Source organism: Zalophus californianus, chromosome 8 (genome assembly GCF_009762305.2).
Source record: "Zalophus californianus isolate mZalCal1 chromosome 8, mZalCal1.pri.v2, whole genome shotgun sequence".
Classification (NCBI taxonomy): domain Eukaryota; kingdom Metazoa; phylum Chordata; class Mammalia; order Carnivora; family Otariidae; genus Zalophus; species Zalophus californianus.
The window spans coordinates 79,830,433-79,854,177 of record NC_045602.1 but is presented as its reverse complement, the minus strand read 5'-3'; the positions used below and the strand labels follow the sequence as shown (position 1 = coordinate 79,854,177).

Sequence of the window (23,745 nt, the reverse complement as noted above, 5' to 3'; positions counted from 1 at the left end):
TTTTAACTGTTGTAGAAGTTTGAATGGTTATATATAAACCTTTACATTTTTTCTGACCTATTCATGTAAACAAAGTTTGCATCGATGGTAATGATGAAGTATTTTAAAGTAATTATTATTTAAGAGTCTTGTCTAAGGGGGCGCCTGGGTGGCTTAGTTGTTAAGCGTCTGCCTTCGGCTCAGGGTCCTGGGATCGAGCCCCGCATCGGGCTCCCTGCTCGGCAGGAAGCCTGCTTCTCCCTCGCCCACTCCCCCTGCTTGTGTTCCTTCTCTCACTGTGTCTTTCTCTGTCAAATAAATAAATAAAATCTTAAAAAAAAAAAGAGTCTTGTCTAGGATTGCACAGACCATATAACAAGAGAATAAAAAATAATGTTTGTGAAAGTTGAAAAAAGAATGATTACATTTAACCTATAGGAGAACTAATAATTTAGTCTTTATTTTAAAATATTAGTTCCTAAGATATTAAGGCCAAGCAACACAAATAACGAGACACACACAAAATATCAGCTAACTTTCTGAATTGAAACCCACATGCCTGTTTTAAAGCTCAGGAGGCCATTTGAAATTTATTTTGGTAATATAATATAGTTAAACCCACATGGTATCAATTTAATGATTTTTTTTCGCACTGACATGCTTTAATAACATGTATGAGGTCTTATCACTGTACTGTTTCTGCGCTTTCAGCATCTCATTTGTATGCAAATTCTCCTGCATGCAACTTACTCTCTAGTAAATGCAACCAGCGGATTGAGTGTCTCCGTAATTATGCTCCATCCTTGTCTACCCTATTTGTTTCTTATTATATCATTGCAGCAGCCCTTGCTTCATGTTCCAGTCATGAATTACATAGTGGCTCCAGCAGTAATTTTTCTTATGGGTGATGGGCGCCCTACCTCCTTTGCTTTAAAGTGTTATCCACTTACCCGTACTTTGGAGACCCAGTGTGTGAGACTTGTTCGGTCTTCCTTCTGATTGTTTCCTTCTGTTTCTTATTTATTTCTTAACTAGAAGTCTTTTGGTTCTAACAGAGATAAGTTGTTCAACTAACTAATTTAGCCTCTTCCCACCCCCTCCCTTGGTTTGATTTGTGTGATCCTGACATGTGAGGTAAAATTACTTTATAGACATGTGTATGTTTTGGTTTGCTCACTAGGGCTGAGAAATCTAATGAAAATTCCACACGGGATAGCCATGCCAGGAATAAACTTTATGCATATAGATTTACATATGAATATAAGCACAATGTGTCCACCTGTCTTTACATATGCGTATAAGAGTATGTGAATAAAGTGTGTGTGTGTGTGTGTGTGTGTAGGGAGAGAGGAAGAGAGAGACTGTATGTGTTCTGAGACAGTAAGACCGGTGTTTGAACCCTACATCAATCACTAATTATCTGTGTGACCTCGGGCAATTTCTTAAACTTCAAGGGCTTCATTTTCCTCATTGGCAAAATAAGGATAGGAGTAGTATCTATCTCATAGGGTTTTGTGAGAATTAAATAAATTAATACATACGAAGTGCTTCTTGGTACAGCATAAGCATTCAATAATCACAGCCAGTGATTTCTCTTATCACATAGGGTAAATGGTAGATATAGACATACACATAACAGACATTGAGGAGATCAGATCCTCCCTATTCACTCAGCCAAAATTCGCAGCACCTACAGAGTGCCAGATGCCATGCTAGAGTGCTCAGGGATGCAAAGATGGAGAGTCTCTGCTCTCAGATGTACACCTGTGATCCTGCACAGTTCTCCCCAGTGCGGACCACAGTGGACCTCCTCCCTCGGTACTTATCCTCTGTCTCTAATCTAGCACCTGGACAGAATAGGCTGTTGGCACCCATTCTGGCTGGGAATTATGATAGAGGCCCCAGGCCTCTATCAGTCCTTCGTCACCCACTACTACTCTAGCTGTTGCATTGGCCCAAAAAGGAATTGTGAGATTCCCAAACACACTTCTCCATCCCAGGGGCCTCCAGAATGTTGCATAGTAAACAGAGAGTGGGCCCATGGGAACAGCAGCCCCCCCAAACACAGCCCTTCCTGGGATCAGAGGTGAAACCCCGGCTCTCTCGTGCAGGAGAAGCAGGGTGTGCTTGGAGTATGACACTCTGCCACTAACCTGCTGAGGCATCTTTTCTGCCACCTTCTCTTATCACTTCTCGCTCCCAGCTCCAAATACCCCCAGTGGCATCTGTCTTGTAAAGAGCAGGCTTTGTAGTTTATGACCTGCTCTGGTAACTGCCCTGTTCCCATGGGATGGTGTGTTCTGTGCTTCCCATCTTACGAGGGAACTGAGCTCTGAGGTATTACAACTTGCCTGAGGCCACACAGCACAAAGTTAACATGACAGAATTTTGAGGTCAACATTGGTTTTACCCAACTGCAGTTTATTTTCATTCGTATACTCACTCAACAAACTTATTGAGGGCCTACTATGTGTGACAGAGACAGGCGTGGGCAGGGCCAGTGCCAACTTTACCTGGCAGAGCCCCCGTTCTCCTGGAGAAGATGCACGAATAAGTAATTCATTGTAATTAAGTGTGTCGGGTATTGTGGCAGAGGAAGCACATTTATTAAACATTGGGCCAGAGATCTCACGGGAGGCTGGAAAGAAGTTTACAGGAATGCATCTGTGACCAGCCCTGCCTAGGGACCTGTTGCTGTTCATGTCCCATGTCTGCCTTCTCATCTGTCCAGCTGTTCACCCAGGGCGGGGCACACAGGGATGCTCCCTGAGAAGAACACGGGCAGGCTCCCCGAGTGCTCCCTGCCAGGGTTGGGGCAGCAAACTCACGAAGAAGCAAAGTGGCAAGAGCAGTCCAGAGTTTGCGGCAGCCTGCCAGTGGTGGGTTATCGCTGTGCGGGCGGTGGAGCGCCTGGGAGACGGAAAGTGAAGGAGGCGTGGCTGGGAAGTCCGCAGAGGTCGGCGCATTAACAGGGGGCAGAAAACGCCTTCCCTTAATTTCTTTTACAAATGCACACTAAAGAATTATTATTTTTTTTTATGAAGGAATTCTGCCTCATTGGGAGTAGCCCTCCTTGGTGTGAAATTTACAAATGTTTCAAGGAGTTTTCAGAATAGTAAGGGAAACAAAATAGTTAGGAGAGTCCCCTCTACTTACTGAATACTTATCCTATTCATGCAAGATGTTGTTTAATTTATGCAATCATTCTGACATGGGTATTGTAAGAGATGAGGAGTTTGAGCTTAAGTAATGTACTTAAGGCCACCCCGTGGAGAACATGAACCACTAGTTTCCACAGCTAGTAAATGGTAGAGGCAGGATTCAAACCCCAGTCTTTCTGACGTCAGAGCTCACCCTCTTAACCACCAAATCGCCCATGGTATCCTCCAACATGGAGACAAATGGCTGCAGGGGTGGCTGGCACGTGTCATGAAGAAGCCTCAGAGAGGAGTGAGGAGGAAGGATTTTTAGTGTCTGTGGGGATTTGCCAGATAGCCAGTGGAAGTAAAGGCATCCCCCAAAGAGAAATAGCATGGGAAAAGAGCTATCTAAAGTAGCCTGGATGTCCAGGAAATCGCCAGTGGTGTGGTCTTGTTGGGTGGTGAGGAGAGAGGGAGGTAGTGAGCATGACAAGAGATGATGTTGGAGGGCGCCTGGGTGGCTCAGTTGGTTAAGCGACTGCCTTCGGCTCAGGTCATGATCCTGGAGTCCCGGGATCGAGTCCCACATCAGGCTCCCTGCTCAGCAGGGAGTCTGCTTCTCCCTCTGACCCTCTTCCCTCTCGTGCTCTCTATCTCTCATTCTCTCTCTCTCAAATAAATAAATAAAATCTTAAAAAAAGAGAGAGAGATATGATGTTGGAGAGAGGGCAGAAGCTATAGCATCAAACACCTTGTCCCCCAAGTGGTGGAACTTTGGGATTTTCCTGTATGTGAGGGGGAGCCATTGAAGAGTTTAAGGAATGGGATTAAGGTGAGGGGGTTGTAAGGTTATCATTTTTGCAGTCATTTCCAAAGAAATTTGGAGGCAGTTTGGAAAGCACTCTGGAGCCTGTCACCTGGGAGATGAGTTGAGACTACATGTGTTCATGTTTCTGATCATGCATCTTCCTCGATAAAGAAGTCTTCACAACAGATTCCCAGTGGATGTATTATTATTCATAAATGGTCACAATACAACTGTATTCAAACATTACCTGCACTAAAATGTACACAAAAAGTAGACACTAAAAATACGACATAAAACTAAATGTGAGTCTTGGGACTAGATGGAGCTGATGGTTGCACAATATTGTGAATATAGTCAGTGTCACTGGATTGTGCATTTTAAAATGGTTAACGGTTAATTTTATGTTATGTGACTCTAACCTCACTACAAATAAAACAAGTAAGCATGAGTAGATATTTAAGACTTTTCTCTCCCAACTCTGAATGTTCTTGCACACCTTGGGTACATACACATGCCCCTTTGGGTCCTGGGGCATTGATGACAAAGCCTGGAGTCAGGGCCTGGCTATAGGAAAGGAGAAGAGAGGAAGAATTTGAGGTGTGGTTTAAGAGGTAGAATTGACAGGGTTTGGAGATTAAAGGTTGAAGAGTATGTGAGAAAGGAAAGAAGGCAGGAAGACTCCCTATTTCTGGTTTGAATATCTTAACGTAAGAGAAAGAAAGGTTTTCCTCTTGCCAGGGACCTGATGTGGTCAATACTTGGATAATTCCCCAGTGGTTGGCATAGGCTTGGGTGGAGCAGTTTCTAGTTATGTTCAGAAGTGAATCCAGCCTGAAGATATAGATGAATGGCTCTGTTTGGACAAGGGTAATTGAGGGTCAAGCCTGAAGGAGCTGTATTAGCCAAGAATAAAGCAAGAGGCCAGAAGTAAGCAAACTCAGGAGTGGGAAACAGGAGCAAGTTGAGAGCAAGGCAGGAAGGATTTCACAGGTTTCATGGAAAGGATAGAGACCAGGGTTTCATTTTGGCCAGTTGAGAGAGGGTGCCTGGGGAACATCCTGGGAGAGCAGCAGAGACTTGTGAATATATGGATGTGGGCTTGGGAATAGGCCACCTGTGGAGAACATGAACCACTAGACTCAGCATGGAGCCCTGGGGAGGGACAAAAATTAAGACATTGACAGAGGAATGGGAGCCTGACAATGAGAGAGATCACCTGACCCAAACCAGGAGAATGTGGAGTCATGGAGGCCAAGAGGGAAATTCCAGAAGTAAAGACATGGTCCCTGGTATCAAACACTGCAGGGGAACAGATAAGGCAGGAACTGAGAAAGTGTCCATCAGTAAGCTCCTTGGCAATGGAAAGTAATTCCAGATATGAATGGGGTAGAATGGAAGGGTGTGAGGCAAGATGCCCTACTGTTCACTAGTCTGACTAGAGAGTGGACATGAGTTGGTAGAAACCCTACAAATCAGCCTACAGATCACCCAGCCTTGGGTCATCTGATTACTGATCTAGTGCACCTTCTCTCCCACTGCATCTCTATTCCAGAAAGTTCTAGAAGACTTATTACAGACCACAGGCAGGGTAAGGCTTTTGGTTCTGGTCTCCTATGTATGGGCAGTTTGGGAAGCCAGCAGAGTTTCAGACAAGTCAAGTAGGCCATTTAAATCAGTGTACTTGATGATAAGAATGTATTTAAGGGATTCTAAAATGTTCTTTTAAGGAGTCCGCACAGAGTTAGGGAGAGGCAGAGCAGTAAAGAACTTCACCCTTGGCCTCCATGACCAACCACATTCTTTCGGTTTATGTCAGGTGGTCCCTCAGAGTGGGGCCCAGGCTCTTGCTTCCAGCCTTCTGGTAGACCTTGCCCTGCGGTAGGTAACAGGAGGACAGTTGGGTATCTGGTGGGGAAATGCCATTGGCTGGTTTAGTCACTCGCCTCCACACTTTCACATCCTCTATCAGCACCTGCACACTTCAGTCGTGACCACACACACTCTTCCTGTTTATACAGAAAGTGCCATTCAGAAAGCTTGCCAGTGAGATGGGAGAGTCACACACACAGCCTTAGAAGAAAGAAGCTGAACGTCTTATCTGAGAGGGAAAGAAAAGGAGCCTGTGAGTTGAGAGGTAAGATCAAGCTGAAGAGCGTCTGGGTCCTCTGGGCTGCCATGGGTGGAGAAGAAGTAACCCTTGCTTTGTACCCTTTTTGGGGGTTACATCAGAGTAGCCTGGCCCTCCTCCTCAGGACTGGGCAGCAGGGAGCACCCCCATTGCACCCATAGAGATAATTCAGCCTTGGGTGAATGGCTGGACAGACTGAGGAGGCAGACTTGGAGTATGATCCGAAAAAGTCACAGAATTCACATGGGTGTGACATCTTTGTGATGATAGGATGATAGCTGGGCCTACGGGCCTTATGAACAGTGTGTCTGAACCTTATTTAGGCCGTTAGCTACACCCCCAAAAAGAGACTATGACATGGCCACAGACTAGACCCCTGTGAAAGGTCATAGAGATGATCTCCCAGCGCCCTGGTCACAGGAAGGAGAGAATATGTGTTTTGCCCTAAGGCCACCACTGCTTCTGCGTAAATAACCCAGAACAAATGACCTTCTCAACAACAGGGTCTGACAGCCCTAGCTCATATTCTCTGGATGGTGCATCATGTCAGACATCGTGCATATATATATGACACATTACATGTATATGTACAGACATACATATATACACATAGACACACATCAGATACAAAATAGCAATAGTGACAGTTTTTGAAACTAATGGTGTGATAAAGGATTTTTTTCCCTAATATGTGAATTCCTTCCTACTCAGGCTCACAAATGTAAAAGTGAAATCATGTGTAGATATAGAGTTCATAATCTCTTTTATTCAAAGGGTTGAAAATTCTATGAGATAGAGCCATTCAGGTATTCTGCAACCTGATATTGCAACTAAAATAGGGTAAGCCAACCTAAATATAGGTAAGCCAATCAATACCCACAACAGCAGAGAAGTGGCAGTAAGTTTGTTCTTTGAGTCTTGAATGTACAACTAAATATTTATTTTTTAAAAATTATTCTGTATGCTTTTCTCAGAAGCATTTTCCCCTTAGTGCAAAGTGAGAAAGAGTTCCTTCCTTTACCTAGGTCCATCAGGGTTTCTCATCTCACTGCTGATGTGAGATTATTACAGTGAAAGTAACACAAACACTCAATTTGCTAAGGTTTTGGTTTTGCTTCTCTTTACTGTGGTTCTCTTTCTCTGGGCAACAACCTGCATTTAGTCTTTAGTTATGTCATACATATTTTTTATTTATTTTGCATTTAGAAAGTGGAAAAAATATACATTGCTCATCCCCTGGATTTCTGGGTTCAAATCTTTACTCTAACACTTGTTGGGCAAGTCATTCATTATACCTCTCTGCATCAGGGTCCTGGCATCTGTAAAATGGGTACAACAATAGTCTCTACCTCTTAAGTAAGGTTTAGCAGAGCTGATACATGTAAAGTGCCTAGGAGAGTGCCTGGCACATTGAAAGGGCTCAATAAGTATTAGTGACCATCATTATTTTTTATCATCATCATCACCCTCTTTTCTGCAATTAAGCTGTCAGACTTGAAGGGAAATGGTAGGAGAGGGGGAAAGATTGAAGGCGGGATGTAGGGTCAGTAAATGGGGTATAAGGAGATAGAGGAGGTCAGAGCAAGGATCCTCAGGTGCAAGCCCTGCAAAGGTATAGTGGGGGGCGGGGGGTGGCCAGGAAAGGAGCCCGGGGCAGATCTTCCTATGAGTCACACTGGCAGTCAGAGCAAGCTCTAGAGCTTGGTGGATTTGATGACACAAGTTCGTACACCTCTTGTGTGTCCATGTGCATAGCAACCTGGGCAGCAGAAACCTGTAACTGGCATCCAAATGACAGTACATGGCATGGGGTCAGTGTCTGTGACACGTGTGCACACGTTACATGCCTTCTCATGTTGTCGCATCAGATCCCTTGTGATTGTGCCTGTTTTAGAAGATCGCCGACAGCTGGCCCATGGGTGCAGAGACGGGTGGGACTGGGCAGAGCGGGGCCTCCGACTCCCTGCTCTTAGCCGTCAGGGTTGCCTCTGCAGTACTATGTGGTGTTGAAATGTGACTGATGAGAAAGCCAGGCTGCAGAGAATTCAGAAAAAAGTTCAAAGTCACGCTGAGATTTAAGAGTCTGGGGAGGAGCTGGGTGCTGGTCTCTGATTTCTAGACTCTTTATTCTACACATCGGTTCAGAGGAAGAGCTTGCATCCTTGCATCCTGCCTCCTGAGGTTGACAGCTAGGGACTCCTTCGATAAATCACTTTCTCTTTGGCGCTTCAGTTTCCTTATCTGTAAAATGGGTATAATAACCTGTCCTACTCAGTGCACAGGGTTTTAGGAGATTCCAGGGAGGGTACATTTGCAAAATACAATTCTATTATTTCTTTTTTTTTTTGGTTTTTATAAACAGGTTTAATAAGAAGTTACTATAACTTAATATGTTCAGGTTATTACGATTCTATTATTTCTTATTCATGTGGGAGAAAAATGTGGAAAGCAACTTTCAGTACAGGACGTTAAAAGAAAAGGGAAAGGGAAAGTATAAATGATATTGGTTCTTAATGATGCGTCATTAGGGAAGATTTAGCTCATTCTTTCAAATAGCTGTTTTGCTCCCTCGTACTGATGTTCCATAATCTGTTGAATCATTCCCATATATGGAAAATTAATTTATTGCCAATTTTTATAATATTACAAATCAAACTGCAGCGACCATTCTCCTACAAATCCTGTAGTACATTCTACCAGTTCTTTTTTTTGCGAATCTCGTCAGCAAATGGTGTTCTCATTTTTGTTTTCATTGGCTTTTCTTTGATTATCAATGTGTTGACTCCCAATGTTTTAAAACATAACTGCAAGAAAATAAAAACATTATCCCTCATCCAAAAAACAGCCCAAATCCATGTTCCTTTTAAAGTGAAGTAGCACTTTCTCATGATTAAAATACAAACAGGTGTTTGTGTACAAATACGAACCCACTGGAAAGCACCTTGCCAGAGATTCCTCTTTATACCTGTTACTGGTGCTAAAAATCGGGGGGGGGGGGCGCCTATCATGAATACAAGACAACGAGAGTCCTGCGATAACTAATAAACATGACAATTTGATTTATTAATGGTCCTCTGCTGTAGTCTGTTGACAGATTTTTCTTTATGGAAAAATTACCATGGTTTAAATCTCTATCATATGGCACTTAATTCAATCGACAATATGTTACCAATTAGATCCTGCTTAAACTACCATCAGCCAGCAGACCACGGAACATATTAAGTAGGACAACAATCAGATAACTAATAACAATGCTTTGTGGCAGCTTTCTCAGGCCCAAGGAGCAGTGCTGAAACAATGGAAGATGAGGAGAGGAAAGGCAAAGCCAGCATTTACTTTTCCCTGCTCTGAACAGAAAAATTGGTTCAGGTTCTCCTGAAAGTGTACAAAGGATTTGGGTTTGAGCTGATCATCGCACGTGCTGATACTCACTATCCCTCTTCCACCCCTCCATCCTCTTGCCTCCTTTGGTGATAAATTTGCAAACTGAAAGGCATTCTACTCCCAAATCCTCTCTAAGGTGATAATGGAGAACTTCAGCTCAGCCATGATGTCCCATTTAGTCACGTGTTTTAAGAGTCCACCTTTCCCCCAAGCACCAGCTGTTGACCACAGTAAGAGAATTCTTGCTAAGGGGGATGAGTTGCTTTTCTTCTTTTCGTCTTGGAATCTGGCCGTATCAGTCAGTGCACTGTTGCAAGAGAGAGAAACCAAACTGACTTGTGCTAAACAAAAAAGCAATCTTTTGGAACAATTTGGAACAACCAGGTGTAAAAGAGAGCAGCAAGTGAGGGAGTCTGAAGGCCAAGGCACCAGAACCAGTAAGAACAACATTAAGAACCACAGTAATGGAAATGTGAACACAGTCTGCGCCCTGTAATGTGGCCACCACTGTGACAGATAAGACCTCAGTTGTCCCCACTTTGGGGCATTCTTTATGTAAAATACAGAATCCCAGAAAGAAGGGAGAGTGTGATGAGCTGCATCTAGGTCTCGTGCCTGCCCCTAGGGAAAGGTCAGGTCTGTCCATTTGACTTCAGGCCCTACTTCCCAAAGTTCCGCACACGAAGGCATCCTCAAAAGGAAGAGCGGAGTGGTAATAGGAAGGGGTGGAGAGTTGGAAGGTGACAGCAAAAAATGACAAATGTCTGCCCCATGGTGACTACACTGCAGCCTCTGAGTGGAGGCTGGCTAGTTATAAATGGGAGACATCAGCCACTGGTGGTTTGTTTCTATAGATAGGTGTACAAAAGGCGGAATGAAGAGGTTGAGACCCCATTCTTCCTGCATTCTCATTCTGGTCACTTTGCATCAATAGCTTTGCTTCACTTCTTCAGCATGAGACCAAGGAATTTTCTCAAGGACCTGAGCAATAATACGGAACTTCCTTCTAAATCAAAGTAATAGGTACTGTTTCCTCAGCTCTTACCTATGATGAGCATTTTATAGTCATGTTCTGAGTCCCCGCAACAGCCCTACAAAGTAGATATTCACATAGAGAGAATAGAGGCTCTAAGGTTAAGTGACTTGCCCAAGTGCATACAGTTAGAGGTGAGGTTTAAACCCTGGCTTCCCAATTCTGAAGTCTTCCACACCAGCCAGCCTTAAGGTGATCCTGAGTCCAGGCTTCACAGCAGCAGTGCACATGACATTATTTGAATAAAACCCCTTTTCCTCCAGGACACTACCGTGTGTGTGTCTGAGTGTGTGCATGTGCACGCATGTGTGGGTGCTAGGCACACATAACCAGGAAAAATGCTGAGAGGAAAGTTAGGGGCTCAGAGGAAAAACATCCCATATGTTACAACTTTGCCTGGGCTGTCCCTGTTTCTAAATGCCGTGACAATATTTTTTGAAGCAAAGATCAAAGGACATATGGTCTGACTCATGGGTTAACAAAGGGAAAATATTTGAAATTGGAACTATCTGGGACAATTTGAGATGTGCAGCTACAATCATTCTCAGAGCACCTGGAAATCATGGAGTTCTTTATTGAAATACTTTGAAATACTGGCATATTAAATCCCATTCTCCAAAGTAGGAATACTTTTATCAGCAGAAATTAGGGCAGCCTTATACATTGGCTATTTGATTCCATAGCTGTGAAATTTCATGCCCATGAAAATAACAAAGGTGTGAAATCGGTTTGCATCACCTGTAAAATCATTAGAAATAATAAGAGAATTCTTCACACAAAAATAAATAGATTTCTTAGAGCAAAAATAGCCAGTAAGAAAATAGAATGACAAAAAGGGGATATAATTCACAAAAGCCACTGCAATTTAAATACCTAGAAAAGAACGTAAGAGAAAACACATGAGACTATATGAAAAAAATCTACTTAGGTTTGTGAAACATATAAGTGGAAACACATAATGTGTGGAGACTAGATAAGCAGACTCAGTATTAACTCTCACCAAACTAATTTGTATGCCAAAAATATACAAAATAAAATTTCCAGTGCATATGGGGTAGAAGGGGACTTGATAAAGTTCCAATCTAAAATTCTGATGAACTTCAGATTAGAATAACCAGGATATTCTTGGGGGAAAAAAGAAGAAAAGGTGGGGGCACAGTCATGGTGCTTGCCTTGTGGAGTATGAAATTTTCAGTGGTCATATGGTTCCAGGTGGATACACAGATCAGTGGGAGAGAAGAGAAAGTTCACACACACCTAGGCAAATTTGGTATATGATAAATATACTGAATCAGTAATATCAAGAACAATGACAGTAATATCGAGAATGGTCAGTCCTCATTTGACTGGATTCTCTGGCAGATCTGACACGATTATTCACTCTTTCCTTACCAAAACAACTTACCCCTCTGCCTCCAGAACATCAGTCTCTTACTTCACTTCCTATCTCACTGGCCGCCTTCCCCACTCCCCCACAGCCTCCTTTTTGGGTTCCTTCTCCAACTCTTCCACATCCATAGATGGTGGAGTGCTCAGGGCTCAGTCCTCCAACTTCTCTGCTCAGTCTGCATTCACTCCCCAGGCATCTGGTCTGATATGACCATGGAAACACCAATAATGCCCAGACTTACTTCTCCCAGCCCTGGCCTGTCTTCTGACTAGACACCTGACTGCCCAACAACACTCAGCCTCTCTACTTGAATGTATATTCAGCCTCATAATCTTAACATGTCCAAAACAGAGTTCCTGATTTCCCTGCTTCCAACCCTTCTCCTCCCGCAGTTTCCTTTCATGTCACTAAAAGCCTCCTCTGTTCGTCCTCTGTCAGGCCAGCACCTCAAAGCCATCCTTCATGCCTTTCTTTCACAACACACATCTAATCGATCAGCAGCTCCCGTCCACGTGTCCTTTGAAATATATCCGGAACTGAATCACTTCTCACCTCTTCAGCCTCTACCACTCTGGTCTCTTACCCGCTCTGCATATTGGTTTCCTTTCCACACTCTCCCTTCTTCCCTCTGTTCTCAGCACAGACCCAGAGGAATTGTCATAGAACAGGTCAAATCATGTGACTGCTCTAACACCTCCAAAAGCCTCCTTCCTCACTGTTCCAGTTCTCTATCGCCACAAGACCAACTATCCCAAAACATGGTGGCTTAAGACAACATTTCAATCCTCCTCAAGATACCATGGACCAGGAATTGGGGCATTTAGGTGTTGGCCAGGCTGGAGGATCCCCTTCCACTTCTTCACCCACCTGCCTGGTGCCCTGTGGCTCCTTGGTCTCTCTGTCTCTTCACGTGGCATCTCATCTTCCAGGGCTCTGTGGCTTGGGCTTCTCACAGAATGGTGATCTTGGGGTAGTTGCATTTTATCCATTGTGATTGGCTTCTAAGAGGCAGGAAGGAGAAGATGCCACACCAGGTAGGGGTTACTCCCCAAACTGTTACAGCATCTCTCCTGCCATATTTTATTGGCCAAAGCAGTTACCAGGCCTGCCCAGATTCAAAGAGGTTGAGGGTACGGCAATGCCATATTGCAGACAAGCCCACAAGATGTGGCTGTGGCCATCTTTGGGAAATGTAATCTGCTATGCTCATTCAGTGCCAAAATCCAAAGTACTTACCATAATCTATCAGGTCCTACATGATCTGTTTCCAGCCACCCCTCTGACTTCTTCTAGTATCATCTCCCCTAATTTGTGGTACTGCTTCAGCTAGAGTGGTCTCTTTGCCATTTTTGGAACACATCAAGTATAATCTGACCTCATGGCCCAGCACCTACTGTTCCCTCTGCCTGGAATGCCCTTCCCTGGGTACATAGGTCACCTCTTGCTTCCTTCAGTTCTCTACCCTAATATCACCATTTCAGAGAGACCTTCCTCACAGACCTTACATACCTACCACTCTGTGTAAAATAGCCATTCCATCCCTTCCTTGTCCCCTGCAATTAGCACCACCTAACATACTATATGTTTGCCTCTCCCCATTATAATGTAATGTATCCCCAGGACCTAGAAAAATGCCTGCTCATTGTAGGTTCTGGAAAAGGATTTGTTGAATAAATGTATGAGTGGAAAAGTAACTTTCCAGGAAATAATACTAGGACACTGTGTAATTGGGGGTGGTCGTGAGTAGAGTAAAATTAGATGCATACTAAACTAAAATGAATTCTAGAAAGATTTTAATGTATTGCAATAAAGCTTGACAATTACTAGAGAAAATTTAGGTGAAGATTTAATAATCTTGGGGCGAGAAATGTTTTTGTAAGTCTGATACTAAGTAAATGAAATATAAATAAAAATAAGGATAGATTTGACTCTGTCAAAAACACCACACACACAGAAAATGAACAGCAAACTTGGAAAAATACTTTGATATATAATGTGTGCATGCTATTACTAATAGATTCAAAGCTCTGTCAAATAAACTCAGAAAAGAAAAAATATATATAAATGACTAATAAGCATTTGGGAAGAAAAATTCCACCAGCTGTGTGGTGGCGGGCAAGCTACTCAGTTCTGTCAAAGTGGATGCCACGTGGCTTCGGTGAGCAAATATCCGTACCTTTCTTAGAATAGCACTTGGCATATAGTAGGTGCTTAATAACCACTGGCTTTTCCTATTATGATCTTCTAATGCCATGCATGACGCATAGATGGAACTTCTAAGTGTTTATTATTTCATTCCTTCATTCCCTGGGGTGTACCTGTTAGCTCACTTCAGAGGCACCCCTTGGCTTTCTTCCCCCATTGACTCATAAATATAATGAAAAGAAGGTGAGGTAGAAACCCTTTAATTCTTGAGAAATCTATTTTAAAGGCAGTGTCTCCCAAGAAAACTAGATTTATATCATATCAATAATACTGACCTGAAAATCATACTCATTTGAGTAGTTAAGGGCTGAGAAAGCACCATGTCATGCACTGAACCAACACTTCCTCTGTTTGGTTAATAATAATAATAATAATAATAATAAATTAATAATAATAAAAATAATGTATGTCTGCGGAGTCTGAGTTTCACAGGAGTAGTGGGCTACCGTGCTCTTAAAGATATTGGGGATATTGGGGAACTGGAATGTTGAGTCCATCTTTTTGTTTTTCAAATGGCATATTTACAATCTGAAGTCAGAGAAGCTCTTGGCTGAAAATGTTGCTGTGGAATTTCTGGCCATTTATTTTATGAGTCTGTTATTCAATCTTCATCGTTGTCTGGCCAGCAATTATATTTTTGTGCTTTAGGAGATGCTCAACAATCTTTGTTTAGAAATAAAGAGTGAGCAGTTAACCTTCCTGACTGGTAAATGCGTTTCTGTTGACTCAGCTGAGATCTTTGAGGATTGACGATGCCTCAGTTGGGTTGTCCTGTGAGGGAGCCCAGCGATCTCGTCTTCCCAAACTGCATGAAATGATTTTGCTCACAAACCTTCTGAAAGAACCCCAGAAAACTTCGTACTTCAAGGCTTCCTGGGAATCAGAATTTGAAAGTGCCCCCTTAAAAAACAAAAAGCCACGGGCCTTTATTTCAGGACAATGAGCATTCTAAGGATTGTAGTAAGATTGGTGCAGGCAATCACGTGCATAGGGGGGCACACTGCTGAGTGTGTGAGCAGGGACTAAGATTCAGCCCACACTCCATTCGCCCAGAGGAAGGGATGCTTTTTCTCCAATTCTCACAAAGTCACCAGCATCTCACTAAGCCCTGTGCCCACAGGGCTGCACCCTTGAGAGTGGGTGTCTCTTATGCATGTACACAGGACAGGCCTGGGTGAGAGGAGTGTCCTATGTGGTAGAAATCTGTGGTGCAGGGGAGGCAGGAATGGAGAGATGGCTTGGAGCCTTGCCCTTGGAGCAGTCTTGGGCAAATCAGTTTTAGAAAGGATGACATCCACAAACAGAAGCTAGTCGTAGAGTCCATTAACCCTGACTGTATCATTCAGCTTCTAGAAACTTCTAGAAAATTCTTTGCATACCCTACCCAAGTTTGGAGACTTCTGTGTTAATCATTATGTTTTACATGCCACATGCCCTTAACTAATAGGGAGCTACTGAAAGTGTGACATCTGCAACATGCCTCCCTTAGGACAAGGATTCCTGCCAGTGACACTTGGGCATGACACACTTCCTTCTCACGGACAGTGCAATTTGTATGGGGCAGAACCACATAGAAGCCATTGTAAAGGCTTTGATGAATGTTAGATCTCAACTCCAATCGCAGCTGTGCTCCTCGTATAAACTAACATCAACGATCCCTCATCCAGCACTTATTATGCACCAGGCACTAGGAGCTCTGTAACCATGGACAAATTACTTTCCTCTCCGAGTCTCAGTTTACTCTTCAGTTCAAATAGGGATAATAATACATCTGGGTTGTTGTGAGGATTTAATGAGGTTGTATGCAATGCATTCAGAGTACCTGGAATATACAGAGCACTCAGTAAAAGGTTATTTTTTCTTATTTAGATACTGGACCCGTATCAACTTTAACGTACCTATTACTTGAAGAACAAGTAAATTAGACATGTTGGGAAGAGGGTTAATTCCTGAGATTTGTGGAGCACTTTGTGAATAACAATAGTAATTTTCTAAATGACTCTGAGCAACTTGGAAAAGAGCATGCATGTAGCACAGGCCCTGGTGGTTTCCTGGAGAGTAAATTGCCCATTGGAATGGCCTGACCATTACTTGCTCATAATGTGGACTGTTTTATATATATACTTAGTTATAGCACATTTGCCAGGAAAACTACTAGGCTGATGTTTTTGCCTAAATAGCCAATCTTTTTTTTTCTTGAATAAAGTGTCAAATAACTGTATATGATTTAGATTTTATGTTCAGCTGATTATTTACATCAGGAAGCATCAATCCAGAGTAATTGGCAAGTGGGTACACATTCAAATGATATGATGATATCTCTGCTACATTTTCCTATGATTCTGGGGAGAAAATCATTAGGGATTCTTGTTTCAGAATCTCATCAAAATAGATCCTTTGGTTTAGTTAAGTGGTGGCTGCTGTGAAGTTTGTCAATGGTGGGAATGTAGCTGAAATCAGGGAGACTCTGACCCATGAGCTATGGGCCTGTCTTCTGCCCAGCTGCTCTCCTGGTGCCACATTCCTCACTGGACTTCGTGGATGAGCAGCTTGGGTTAGCAAAGGCGACAGATGGACTAAAGGTGCCTGACTGATGACCCTAACCTCTGACCCAATTCCCTCTGTCTGTACTCCAGAAATGTGTCTATGGGAAGGATAAACAAATTAAATATCTCAGGGTTGAACCTTAGAGGTCATCTAGTCTAACCATACTCTCCTTTTCCAACACATTTCGATAAGTGGTCATCGATTCAGTTTAACTACCTCTGGCAACAAAAACCCTACGGCCCCTTGATATGGCCATTTCTTTTCCAAAGAGTTCTAATTACTTGAAAGTCCTTCATTTCAAAGCGAAATCAGCCTCTTTGTCATTTTGAGTCTTCTCATTTTGCCTTCTGGTGTCACAGTGAATAAATACAAGAATATGAGATTGACTTAGGCAAACAGATCAAGCATCCTCTGAGCCAAATAGCAATAACCAACATTTATTAATCTCCAGTGGCATGGGTTGGAGGAAGCAGGCTCTGGAAAACTCATTGCTTGAACTCTGAAATTAACCTTCCCTGAGTGGGTCACTCTGGTCATCCTTAACCAACCTCAAAAAACATCAGAAGCCCCTTGAGAGTTTTTCCTATGAGAATGGGCAAGGCAGGGAGGGAGAGGGTGGAAAGGATGGAGAGAGAGAGAAATTAGGGGTGGTATTATTCATACTAAGGGAACTAGTAAGAGAGGGTCAAAGATCTACCTGCTTCATGATTGTTTTCTGACTAATGCTGACTCCTGCATGAGAGGTATGCCATCCCAAGAGTTCCTATGCCTTTAGGTAACATCAGCATCTAGTTGGGAGCAGGAACTTTCTAGGGGCTGCTCTTCCCAGGCCATGTTTATTCAGACATTCAGATCACTTGTGTGGCAGGGGTGGGGTGCAATGGCTGAAGCTCAGAGGTCAGGCCAAGAAGGGCCTGAGGTCACCTGAGGTCTCAGAGTCAGCAAGAAGTGCCTGCAAGGAATCAAAAGACCTCCAGTCTGATTCTGGCTCTACCACCCAGCATTGTGACCTTGGGCACCATCCTCAACCTTTTTTTTTTTTTTTAAGATTTTTAAAATTAATTAATTAATTAATTAATTTGTCAGAGAGAGAGAGAGAGAGAGAGCACAAGCTGGGGGAGTGGCAGGAAGAGCAGGCAGAGGGAGAAGCAGGCTCCCCACTGAGCAGGGAGCCAGATGCGGGGCTCTATCCTAGGACCCTGGGATCATCTAGTCAAAGGCAGCCGCTTAAGCAACTGAACCACCTAGGCATCCCACCTGGTGTTCCTTACCTTTTAAAGGGCAATAACCACCACCACCCACCTTCCCACCTACACCATAGTAATGACGTGAGAATCAGATGAGACAATGGAAGTAAATGATGATGAGTGCTCAGCTGAGGTGACAGAGGGATCAGAACTGAACATTCTGGTTGAAATGTGAGAAATACAGGTCAGTGGTTGTGGATTTTCTAAATAGCTGAGTCACAGGCACTCGACATCTAGCTGCATCATTTCCTTTTTCTCTGGATGAGTTGTGATTGCAGACCTACCTCCTAGAGATGACAGAATGATGCACCACTGTGCCCCCTGCCCAGGATTGCTGACAGGATTCCTACAACCTGGTCAAGCAGCTGGCAGCTCATTGAGCCACATTTATATGCATCAGCACTGTTTTCATCGTATACTTTAAACAACTTTAATTAATCATACCCTCCTTTCTCAGTGTGTCAACACAACTCCACCTTTTCATTTTGAAAGAACTTAAACAAATACAGAAATAAAATATTCAATTATTGGAACTAGAAATGAGAAAATATAATTGATTTGAGAGGTTTTTGCTACAAAAATTCCCCAGAGCCACTGACTACATTTTATTAAAAAAATATCACACTCTTATATTTCTACATTTCTTATGTAATAATTTTGAGTTTCTCGGGGGGAAAATAGTATTATTGAAGGAAAAATAATTATGACAAGTGTTAAAGATTAGTGAGCCAGATTCCCCTGGTGTGCAACCAATATCCTGGGAGTAAGTTAAGTGCCTTAGGAAGCGATGTGAACTCTTGTCATTGAGGAAATTACTGCTTTGATGCACTAACAAGGACCCTAGTGGATTGGAAGAGTTCATTCAGCTTCCCAGAGCACCAAGCCTAATCCCCGTGCAGCATTTGTGCTCTGAGAGAATCTGGATCTGTGTTCATTCACATCTATTTCTGTCTTCTAAGAATAGGCACTTCATCAGGGTAGAGCCCATATCTTTACAATTATCATTGGCATCTGGCCCAGCCCCATGCTCCTGAGAGCCCAGCAAACACTCCTCTGGCTTCTTGAATAGAACGTGCCTTGCCACTGATCAATGCCTAAATTGCCCTGTTGATGTGTCTCTGCCTCCCTGCTAAAACAGTATATCATAACTTCCTGACAAGCACCAAAACTTGGATGATAAAATCCAGCTCTTTCCCCACAACATTCTCTGCACCTCCCCTTCGACTTACGCAACGAAGACACAAAGTATGCAATAAGTGGACCATATTCTACTCAGTCACCTAGTATGTGGTATTTTCTTCTTTGGATTTGACTGAAAATCAAATCCAGAAGTCCAGTCCCTTCCCAAAAGTCCAAGAACAGAGTTGTATGCAAGCTGTGGTCCCAAGTATAAGCGCAGAGCCAGGAGAACCCAGCCTCCCTGGTGATAAGGAAACAAAGAGAAGTCAGAGGCCTCACTTCCATGCTTCTTAAGCAATTCATCAGCATCCCTACGTGGCCTGCCAAACCCTGTTAGACTTGGCTCCTGCCTACTTGCACATGCTCGCACAGAGCCTGCCTCCCCATCGCACTCTGCTCTGGCCACCTGGATCTTCTCTCCACCCAGTCTGCACACATGTTCCCTCAGTCTGCTCTCAGTGGAGCTCTCTTTCCTCACCTGGCTGATTCCTCCTCCAGGTCCCACCTTACCTGTTATGTCACCAAGGAGCATCCCCATTCATGGCATGCTCCACTCTCCTCTGTCCTTCCGCTATAATTTTTTTTCATCATAATCGTACCTTTATCTGGTAACCATTCAATGTTGGGAAGGGACAGCCTTTGACCCTTCTCCTCTGCACTCATGTATTGTTTCCCAGAGTCACCTTCTTTTCACTAACCATTGATCAGCAGGTGTCCCCAATGCCATTCTAGGCACAGAGGATACAATGTTGGACAAAGGAGACAGACAAGATCCCATTCTAAGGTTGTTTCCATTGTCATTTCTTCTGTTCTTTCCTCTATATAGATAATATGCCTATAACTCTATTTTTTTAAATGTATCAATAAAGGATATAATTTATAGACTCTTCAATATGAAAGTTGATCATTTGGCTCAGTTCTACCACCCTTCCCCCCTCCACCCAATCCTGTACATTTACAGTGTCTGATATTTATATTGTTATTTTTTTGTTATATTTGTTATCTATTGTTCTTCCCGTGTTTATATTTGTAATATAAAGTATTATACTAAATCTATTTCTTGTTTCATTAACTTTTGATAATATTGTATCTCTCGATTTCTCACTTTAAAAAGTAAAATTATTGATGACCCTGCCCATTTATCCACCTTCCAAGTCTCATTTTGTCATAGAAACATATACCTTACATTTTGTCCTAAAGTTGCAGCCACATCTCCATGACTTATCCATAGATTGATCAAGTCATGTGTTAGGAGTATATTCTTTTTAAGAAGTCTAATATCGTAACCCCTGGGCCAACTGAGAGAGGATGTTCCCAGCATCAAGGTTCAATGGAATTTCTCTCTGTTTTTTATCCACTAATATCACCATGTTTTAGTTTGCTTCATGTATGATTTATGATTAAACATTCCACTTTATTATACATTCCTTACCCTACCAGGGATCCCTGGAGTTTCCAATGGGTGCTGTTGGGGCTCTTTTTGCATTATCTGTCTTTGTGATTAGTTTTCCCCAAGCCTGTCTTTTCTATCAAGTCCCCCTTTTCTCCTGGAGACCTCCATCCCCTATCTCCCCACCATCCTTCTATTCCAATCTGTACTGGTTGCCCTCTGAACCTTCTATTCAATGGTCATGGTGCAAATTTTTCCCACTGCTCTCAGGAGTCTAGATTGTAACTACAGATTCCTGGACCCTACAACCTTCTTCTTATTTGACTCTCTTGTTTCTCTGGGTGTATCTTCAAATACTTTTCAAGGAAAGGATGTATGGTATATAAACCTTCTGAGATCTTTTTGCCAGAAAATATTATTCTGCCCTCATACTTGATTGACATCTGGCTGGGTATAGAAGCCTTTAGAAGTTTTTTTTTTTAATCCTTGGTATTCTGACACATCAAAGGTGTTTCTAGGTATGGCTCTCTTTTCTTTAATTGTTCTGGGCATTCAGAAGCTCTTTTAATTCTGAAGAATTTTGTCCTTCATCTTTGGAAATTTTTTCTTCAAGTTTTTTTTTTTGATAATTTTTTTTCATTTCCAAAACTGCATGTGAGACTCCTAGCCTGAACTTCTGACTGATCTTTTGTCTCATAGTTTTCAATTCTTTGTCTTTTTTCCCCTATGTTCTAAGAGAATAGAAAGAGTCTTTGGATTTATTTTCTAGGTCTTCTGTAATTAAATTTTTTCTCAACCAGTACTATTTTTTAAAAATCTGCAATCATTCTCTTTCATTCTCTCATTGTTTCTTTTTCTTAGTGTTTTGTTCCAATTTTAAGGATATCATATTTTCTCCAAAATTCCCCTTGCATATTAATTAGAATGTTTTTGGTGTTGTTTTCTATTCCTTAATTGTCTCCCCCCGCATCCCCCCCTTGCACTTCTAGGTTAGTTTTTGTCTTTTTGTTGTTGTTGTTGTTGTTGGTGTTGGTGTTGGTGTGTGTGTGTGTGTGTGTGTGTGTGTGTGTGTGTGTGTGTGTGGTCTTGGGGTTTTTTGTTTTTTGTTTTTGTCTTTCTTTTTCATGCTGCAGTTCTCCTTGTATGCCTGGTAATCCTTAGTTTTGCATTTCCATTTAAGGAAGAAGGATTAAGTGACTTGTGTATTTCAAGTGTTTACCATTTGTAGGTCTATTTTCTGGCTGGATCTCTCTCCTTCAGAACTGTGAGTGGGATGGAGTAGGGTGTGTCTGCTAGGAAGCTTTGCTTTAGGGTGGCATGAGAGTGAGCAACAATCATCCTGAGGACTTCTAAATGACAAAATGAGGAAGGCTTTATTCTAGTGCTCCAAATATTAATGCCATTTTACAAAGAGGAAACTGAAGCTCAGAGACTTGCCAGTGCCTAAATAGCTAGAAAGTGATTAAGTCAAAATCTGAACTGCAGTTTGCCTGATAAACACATTTATTCTCATTTGACAAAACCAAATAAATTTCAGTGTATATTGAAAATTAGTGTTAAATGAATAATTAGTTCTATCTTCTGTGTGAATATACACTTTGATGTGCTATCTACTTCAAGTTTCTGCTTGATGGTCATATCTACAGTGGCACACCAGGGACTCTGCCCCTTTCCACCCATGTAACAAGCCATATTTTTCTCTTAAACAATTAATCTACTCTCTGCTATTAAAGAAAATGAGATAATTAAATTTCACTCACACTCAGAAGGTATGTAAGCAGAATTAATAGTTTCAGAGGAACTATGTGCTATGGAACTGGAGGGAATAATTTATCCCTGAATTGGGCAGGCCCTGAGATGGTAGAAATTTCTTTAATTATTTTTAGTAGATGTTAAGAAAGCCACATTCTCTGTAATTCTAAGGTTCTGTCCTGATTCTGAAGGTCATGGCTACTTCACTTTTTTTAATCCATTTTTTGAAAAAACTGTCGACAGCAGATAATGATTTTGTTATTTGAAAAATACTTACAAAAATTCAAAAATAAGTTTTATTTATCACCTAGTACATGCTAGACACTATGAAATTAAACATGGTTTCCTAATTCAACATTTCCCACACCTTTCTGGGCAGTGGTACTAAATGTTCCATGACAAATACATTCCAAGGTCAAATAAGTTTGATCAAATTTGGATTAAATAAAATTAGTTTTCCTTTGCTGCCGGTCTTCTCAGAGCCTTTCACTGCTAATATTTAGCGTTGTGAATCTCCAAGAGAATCTCTTAGAGAGATTTGGGAAATGTACATTTTGGGAAATGCTTGATTTAGAAAACACACATTTTCAGAGACATTGGCTTAATTTATTAAAGAGCCATTCTGCTTTTCCTCTCTTCTCCAGAGACATGTTCTCAATTACACATGCTCGGGCCATGTCTCCCAGCCATGTGGCATTTCATTCCAGAGTAATACTCAGTTTTCACTACTTTGGGTTGAGTAACCTCACTATTATATTCATCCTCATTCCCTGCTTTTGTGCTATGACCATCTCTTAATTTGCAACCAACCTCCCTCGCAACCCCCCCCCACATCCTTGAATGATGCTGTATTTTAATATAGTTCCCTCATCTACAAAATGTCAACACACAAACACATTAGGCTTTAGTGAGTAATTAAAAAGAAAAATGACAGCATACCTATTACATGAAGGTGACAATAAGATCATTGAAATAAAGTTTCTGCTTTTAGAGAGTTCTCTCGTGGCCATCTTAGCTTTTAGTAAACAATATCCCATTTTGGTAGCCAACAAAATCAAAACTATACAAAGACTCAAACTCTAGGATAGTCAGAGAATGACCACCAAAAAAGGTTCCAAGAGGATTCCAGTTGTGTAAATATGGAGAAGGTAATTTGAGACAGTAACACTCTGCAAGATGCATCAATCCTTTAAACATGAACTTCCCCGATTTGTGACAAAGTATCCTGTCACATTATTAATTTGTTATTAATTTGACTGGTGCCTCCTCCTCCATCCATCACCTTGTTTAGTTTATGGCACCACTGCCCATCCATCTGCCTGAGTGGGAACTTAAAAGTCATTCCTATCCCTTTGCTTGCCTCTCTGATTTGAACAAATCTCTTCCTCACTGGCTAAACTCGTCCTTTAAGATCCAGCTCAAAGCCTTGGCCAGCTCACTTTCTAAGTAAACGTATTCACCCAACAAGCATGCTTTGAGCATTTAGTGTGCCAGGCATTATCCAGGATTGCTGACTTGCAGTATGCCCAGCAAATACATGGGAACTTAATTTGTATACATACC

The 23,745-nt window shown here is 42.2% G+C and overlaps 1 protein-coding gene across 2 annotated transcripts in view; it reads left to right on the top strand.

Annotated features, from left to right (window-relative positions):
• Positions 1 to 5,977: 5,977 nt before the first annotated feature.
• Positions 5,978 to 23,745, top strand: part of AFF3 (AF4/FMR2 family member 3) — a 561,794-nt gene continuing 544,026 nt past the window's right edge. For both annotated transcript variants that reach the window (XM_027622823.2, XM_027622824.2), the window contains exon 1: positions 5,978 to 6,061. The gene's annotated coding sequence lies outside the window, so the exon portion shown is untranslated. The remainder of the gene's footprint in view (positions 6,062 to 23,745) is intronic.